Source organism: Gossypium raimondii, chromosome 1, assembly GCF_025698545.1.
Source record: "Gossypium raimondii isolate GPD5lz chromosome 1, ASM2569854v1, whole genome shotgun sequence".
NCBI lineage: Eukaryota > Viridiplantae > Streptophyta > Magnoliopsida > Malvales > Malvaceae > Gossypium > Gossypium raimondii.
Genome location: NC_068565.1, coordinates 38,590,981 through 38,597,709, shown reverse-complemented (window position 1 = coordinate 38,597,709; position 6,729 = coordinate 38,590,981). Strand labels below are relative to the sequence as shown.

Genomic DNA, 6,729 nt, shown 5'->3' with positions numbered 1-6,729 from the left:
TGCGAGAGTTAGGCTGACTTAGACAAATTTGAACCTAAGAAGTTGTCTAAGTTCACATGGATTACGAGACAAAAAGTATAGCCTCGTGATAGTGGCGACATAAAATTGGGACCTTGAAGCCTAAGAACCATTGGCACAAATTTATTCACTTCAAAAGGTGAATATTCATATTTGTTTCAACTTCGAGATTCATAACTATTGCAAGAGTCTCATGTTCTAGTATCTTGCACCATCTCAGTTTGTTCTTATTTTTCACTGAAGGTCACGGGGAGCCTTTGAATCAAAGAAAAGTTGATACCCAAGCAGTTCTGAAGTCAAGGCTGGAGGAGTTTCATCCACAGGTTGAATGGGTATGCTTGTTTCCTTTGTGTAATATGACAGAATTCATGGGGCTTTAGTCATTGTAATTGCATCTTTTCCGTGTTCTGCAATAGATATAGTTCTGGAGGTTTCATAATTAGCTGCATATTGCATTTTAATGTTGGAGATTCTATCCTGTGGTTTAACTTGTTTGAACTTGCTGATTTTAGTTGGTTTTTACTAACTTTAATTTTTTTGAATAGAGAAGATTCTAGAGCTAGAGCCTCTATTTAGTTACATATTTGTGATAAAACAGTCAACAATACTTTTGAGCTCCCTTTATTCAATTTCAGGTTTTCAGCACTTAATTTAGAGTTGTATTTTGTTACTCTCCCTTTCTCGTGATGGTCTTATAAACAAAGATGATATTCAGATTCTTGGTAGCAAAAATTATTGAAGTTTCTTTTTAATGTACTTGTAATTCATCTTGATAGTGAATGAATCTGTAATCTCCACTACACTAGATACATGGATTGATTGTTCGACTAATTGTGACATCCATACATTCATTAAAATAGTATCAGAAATTGAACAAAATAATAAAATTTGCCACTAAAAACTAAAAATAGGTAGACAAATAACTAGAATAAGCAACCACATCCGCCCAAGCTGGGAAAAGTGTCTTCAACTTCCTTGTTTCAGCAACCAAAATTTGGTCAAGCACAGCCACATCCACCCTTAAATCTTCAGAATTGCTAGCCTGCAAGCACGTCCCCATCATATACATTCACAATTATTATATCCATATCATGTTTATATTAATATTACATTAATATTTATGTTTAACTGAAATAAAATTATACCTCCAACCAAAAGGTCCAATTCTCATGACTGGCTCCGGTAAGTCGGCTTATGTAGGAAGGTGGGCCGCCTTCGGCAGTTTTCGGACCTGCAACATTTATCCTTGCAAATGAGATTTATGAAAAGCAGACTACACCACACGAAAAACAAGCAATTTTCGTACTTGATAGCTTATTGTCAGCAAATGACCAATTGGATATGGGACCAGTAATGTTAAGGATTGCAACCCAAACCTCCTCTTAGGAGCTGCAAACATAGAAATAAAACTTCAAGAACCTCTGCATCATCAAGTTTTCTAGTACATGTATCTCAATGTTTAAATACGATTAGACTTTCATATTTTGATTCCCTTGGATTGGTTCAACTATAACCAACTTTAATGTTAAATACAAGCAATAATTATTATATATTTGATTTGATGATTTGATTTTAAATATAAATTTTAGTGGTTAAAATTTAATTTCATTATATAAAATATATATACAACAGTTTATTTTTTGGTTTAATTATAGAATTGGCACATTTAAATATTTAATTTTTTATTAAAAGTAATACTTAAACTAACAATTTATTTTCATTCTACCAAAAAAATGTATGCTATCTAATAAAAATATGATATGTTTCACATTTTTATTGGTCGGTATTGTGATTTGGGGTAAAATGAGCTCACTGTACATAAAAAAAAATTCAGATACTTAAGTGAAAATGTGATATAGTTTAAAAGTCAATTTTGAATTTAAACCAACTGAATCAGTTTACAGACCATGATAGTCGGTACTATACCGGTACTGGTCGCACCAGTCGGTACGTACCATTTCAATCTTAAACTGGTACCAAATAATGAATGTTCCATTTCGGTCAAAATTTCGGTACAATTTGGAGTGTTTCGATCCATTTCGGTGACTACTGGTTTGTACCGATACATATTGATTTGTACCAGTTAGTAGAAAATTTTGATATTTTAAATTAATTTTTAAAAATTTATATTAACCATTTTAATTTTTCTATATTTATATTTAAAATTAAAATCTATTAAATTAAATTGTTGAACCTAATTAATAATTTTTTATAAATAAATATATTTATATGAATGTAATTGAGATATATTTGCAAGTATATATAATATATAATTTATTTTTTATCAAAATAATATATAATTTATTAAAAACTAAAAATGATACTATAAATATATATTTAAAATATTTAAATGTATATATAATTTATCAAACTAAAAATGAGACCATAAATTTTTGTATGTGAAAATTATTTAAAAATAATGATAAACCCGAAATGATACATAGAAACATATCAATACCAATATGTACTAGTACCAAGACAAAAATGGAACGCCTACCGGTACAGTACTAGCTACCTTGTTACAGACTTAGGGACAAGAAAGACTTTAATATACTTAACTGCACAAAGTGGATTATTAGGTTTTGATTGAATCAATCTTATCAGTTGGGTTAGATTTTTTTTTAAAACGAATGTATATGCAAGCCAAGAAGAAACATATGCATAAGCTTCAAACTTACCCTAAAGAAAGTTCCAAATAAACTCTTCGGGATCCATCTCTAGACGACATTGGTAGGTTGTTGGTGTGTGGATAAGGAAAATGTGTATATCGCTTCAAAATCGAATCAGTTTTTGCAGGGAACTTCAAACTTCTTGAAAGCAAAAAGGGAACCGAAAATTTTGCCTGCAAAGAAATAAAACTCCCATTACTCATATTCACACTGATGAAATTATTTGTGTTTTTATATGCAATTAACTTTGGTGAGTACAAATATACAAAGTTGAGTAAGAGGAAACATAAAACACTGATTATGAAAATATTAAATTCCCATAGGAAATGTTAATGCATGGAGGAGAGCCATAAGAAAAAAGGATCTCACACTCAACAATGCGAGGCATTAATTGTGCTTGCAAATAATTTTGATCAGGTTCGAAAAAGAGAACTTGAATTAGAGCTTTAAAATTGAATCTCAATAGAGCTTGAATTGTGTCGATGCAAGACTTAAGGGGTAAGAGCCTATAGTAGTTCACACGATTGTGCAAAGAGAAAACCATATGTATAGAGACTTTGTGATAAAGTATGCCTCCTTGAATGATTATTTTTCTAGGTGGAGTCGACTTTAAGGTCATTGGAACCCCACTAAGGAGCGACCAGACGTAACATGATCCGATCAACTTAAGAAACTAGTCCTAGAGTTATGAGATGTGATGTGACATGATCGTGACTTTCTGAAGTCAACTAGTAAAGATCATTTGTAAGTGGCCTCAGCTTTTTTTGTTATTTGAGGTGATGAGTTTATGCCTAGTGAGCTGGTCCTCTTAGCAAGGTGACTTTTGTTGCTTATTTAGAGGGCAATGTTTATGTATAACAATTGCCCCTCCCTCTAGTCAATGAGAGGGTTATAAAATGGCTTGTTCTAAACTGGTTTTTTTTTTGGAATGAGGTGTTTAGGTGTACTTTTCTTCTTTTAGGCAAATCGATTAATAGCGAAATATTTTCTTGATACTTAAGCATTTATCTTTATATTTTTTTGTATAAGTTGTTCTTGTCACATTTTGTTATCCTAGCATATCATTTGCTTTTAAAGCATTACAATCTTATTGAGTTCGTATCATTGCCTTAATAATAGGCTTAGTTATTGTGTCATTTGTTGATGAGTTTATTCTTTTTGAACCATATTTGAAAAGGCTTTGTCCCTCTATAAATAATGGTTCCTTTCCTTCAAAGGGATCTTTTACTTTTTTTTCTCTACCATTATTGCTTGTTATTTATGTTACATGCTTTTCCAGTGATGTTATCTTTTCATCAAAACCGCGACATTTTTTAGTAAGTGATATTTTCTCTTAATCCTTTACAGTTTACTCTCATTTGTAGTATGTGTAGCTATCATTTCGCTAAGATTCTGGGCTTGTCAACCATATTTTGTAATCTTTGATATATTTTTTAGGCAGTTATGGTAGAAGGCCATTGTTAAGGAGGCAAACATGTCCTATATAGAGTAATGAGTTTCAGTGTTTTATGTTAGAGAAGGAAATGGTTTGTGTTTTGAATTTAAGGAGGGATTCAAGTCCCTTATTATAGATATAAATTTTCTATTTGTGGGATGTCCATCAACTTAGCAATTTTATAATAAAATTAAAGAGGATTTTTCTTGTCCCTTTATGCCTTTTAGAGAGGATTTCATCCACCACTTCACTCTTGGTTTGCCCATGCTTTAGAAAGTTTTAGGGTTGCTCTTGGGTAGTTAATAAGTGCATCCTAGTTTTTTTTTTTTTTTTTGGCATTGTTTGGTATTGTAATGAGAGGAAAGAGCCTTCTTATATTAGTAGTTCCAAAAGTTGTATAGACTTGTCTCACCAATAAGCATGATTAGTTGGGGTTTTATTATTTTATGAGACAATTGGATGTGTCACCTCCTTTGTACAATAAACCCAATAACTTTCATCAATTGGTTAATAAATTTATTTATATAGAGGTCACTTTAGGTGATGATTTTCCCTTTTCCACATATTGGATTATACAAGTGTGACTGTTTCATGACTTGTGTTCAATCTTGATATCAAGGATAAAGGGATATACTACATTATATTATCACAGAAGGTTATGTCAAACTACGATTTCTTGCAACTTGGGTAGTAGTGTTCATTGCTAGATGTCACTCACTTCTTGTAACATTGGGTTTGTTTTAATATTGCTGCCAACGTTGCAGGGTCCTATAGGGACACACGCCTAGAGGATACAATTAAAATAATATATTAATTGAATTTCATAAAAGTTTTAACTAGGTTTATCTTTACCGAAATTATTAAATAATGATTTAATTTTTGATTAAAGATCTTTTTTAAAGAAATATGGAAATTGATAACCTTATGGTAATGATATTGTGTTTTCTAAAAGATTCCTTAAATCCTTTTGAGATATTTTATTCAATATGTCATTTTGAATAAAAAGGAAGGTCTTATCCCAACTTTATGTTACCTAAAATACTAATTTCGCGTGGATGACCATGATTGTTCTTCTTCAAAGTGGATCACGTAGACGCCTAGGCGATTTGTTGCAGTTGGGGTTTGCCATTTCGACAGAGGCTTCAAACCCGTACCAATGTTGCTCCTTTTTAGATCAATTTTAGGTACATTTTTAATCTTTTTCAACCCAGATTCATTCCTTGTACATGGATTCATGGATTGTGACCACCAAAATTACTTTTTCACTACACCACGGGACGTACCGATGTTCCAATAGTTGTCTCTTAAGTCTTATTTTTATTTTATGTGATTCAATTTCATTAATTCATAATAGTTAGTCTCCAGTTATTGAGTATTTAAGAGTAGAGTTATTATTAATTGTTTATTTTAATATTAGTAGTCTTATAATAATTAGTTGAATATTCAATTTTATTGAATATTATTTTATCACCATTATCAAGCCATAACATTCCATGGAAAAACTTTTTACAAGCATGTAATCCATGTATACTTCCACAAATTTCCCTAATTTCTTTTCAAAAATATGATTCACCAATTGATGATAAGTTGGTCTAACATTTTTAAGACAAAAAAGCATCACCTTACAATATCACAACCTTTCTTTAGTGATGAAAGTAGCATTTTCTTGGTTTTTAGAGCTAGTAGGATTTTATTGTACTTAGAGAAGGCATCTATAAAGCCTTGTATCTGTTGACGCGCCCACAAGTCTAACTATAAAGGGAAGTGGTAAATTGTCTTTGGGAAAAGCCTTATGTGAAATCAATGCACATGCTCTATTTCCCATTAGGTTTCTTCATTGTGACTATATAAGACAACTAATTTTAGTAGGTGACATCCTTAATGAAACTAGTGGCCAATAGCTTTTGGACTTCCTTTTTGACCGCTTGAACCCTTCAGTCACAAACCTTTACTTTTTATATTGAACAACCATGGCATTGGGGTTAACATTGAGTGAGTGTTGGATAATTGTTAGGTTTACTCTAGTCATCTTTGTTGTTGACCATGCAAACACCTCAATATTCTCTTAACATTCTTATCAAGAAACCTTCTCTAGCCTCGAGAAAGAGGAAAAAGTTTGAGTTATTCGTTTTGGATTGTTACAGTACAAATGTAAGTTTTTGGTTCATCCCTTTGGTTTTTCATTTAATTGGTTGATTTCTCATTTGACATTAAGGATTTTTAGGTTCATTAGGTTCTTGCTTGCAGCACATTCTTACTTTTCAAATGTATTTGTTCAACCTCTTTCTTGGTCGTTACATCAGATACTTTTTTTCGGCCTTGCCATTTCCAACTTCAGTGTGGGTTATGGTAATTGGACAAAAATGATTTGGCATTACCTTGTCATTTATTGGTTGGCCTGTACATGTCCCATACCCATGGGTGCAACCTTCATACAAAATGTCACCATAGTCAATTAAATATTTTTCATCAAAGGTCGTCCAAAAATGGCATTGCAAAAAGCTTGGCCTAATGGAGAAAGTATGCAAGAACAAAGTGCGGGCACAACAACAATAGCCGCAGCAGCATACTACTCAAGCTCAAACTGCTGATGGGAATCATGCTCAG

At 32.0% G+C, this 6,729-nt stretch overlaps 1 long non-coding RNA gene across 1 annotated transcript; it reads right to left on the bottom strand.

Annotated features, from left to right (window-relative positions):
* Positions 1-780: 780 nt before the first annotated feature.
* LOC105785765 (uncharacterized) lies at positions 781-3,191 on the bottom strand. The gene is made up of 5 exons (XR_001131181.2): positions 3,057-3,191; positions 2,697-2,860; positions 1,325-1,407; positions 1,164-1,249; positions 781-1,060 (listed from the first exon to the last, which is right to left on the bottom strand). It is a non-coding gene; the product is annotated as an uncharacterized LOC105785765 (long non-coding RNA).
* Between the last annotated feature and the right edge of the window lie 3,538 nt (positions 3,192-6,729).